Raw genomic sequence first — 740 nt, forward strand, 5'->3', positions numbered from 1 at the left:
GCGCCCCGCGCCGGCCTCCGCGGAAACCTCTTCATCCACGCGGCTCCGCCCCGGCCAAGCCCTGTCCCCGCAGCGAGTGTCCGGCAGCGAAGGCGCGTCCGCAGAGTCCCCTGGTCTCATGAGCCGCCATCCCGATTTCAGACACGCGCTCCTGAAGAAGGAAAATGACATTCAGCACAAAGAGGACCTTAGGACCAGCCGTGAGCCTCGCCCCTAACACACCTGAGATCCTCATGCTCCGCTCCGGTGTCCTGACCAACCCGGCTCTATGCAGGCCGCAGGCCGGGGGACTGCGAAGGCCGGCGGGTCCCTACCACGGCCACGTGATGACCGACGAGGCCGGTGGGTCCCTACCACGGCCACGTGATGACCCACAAGGCCAGCGGGTCCCTACCACGGCCACGTGATGACTGACGAGGCCAGCGGGTCCCTACCACGGCTGAGCGCTGGGCGGGGCGCCTCCACGGAGGAAGCGGTCCCTAACGGTGCCCCAGGCCCTCAGCACAGTCTGGAAGCCCAGCCTTGAAAGGAAAGGTCTGCGTGTCGCATTCGTTCAAGACGCAAAGCTCACACGAAGAGCGAAAGCATTAATTTAAAAGAGGACAAAAAAGGAAAATAAAAACCTCAGCCGTCTGAAATACTGGTCTAAATCCAAAACAATGGAACAGTCAGCGCCATGTCACCCCCTCCGCTGGCTTCGGCTCCGAGGCAGCGCGGGGACACAGGACTTTATAATCCAG

Source organism: Pteropus alecto, unplaced genomic scaffold, assembly GCF_000325575.1.
Source record: "Pteropus alecto unplaced genomic scaffold, ASM32557v1 scaffold195, whole genome shotgun sequence".
NCBI lineage: Eukaryota > Metazoa > Chordata > Mammalia > Chiroptera > Pteropodidae > Pteropus > Pteropus alecto.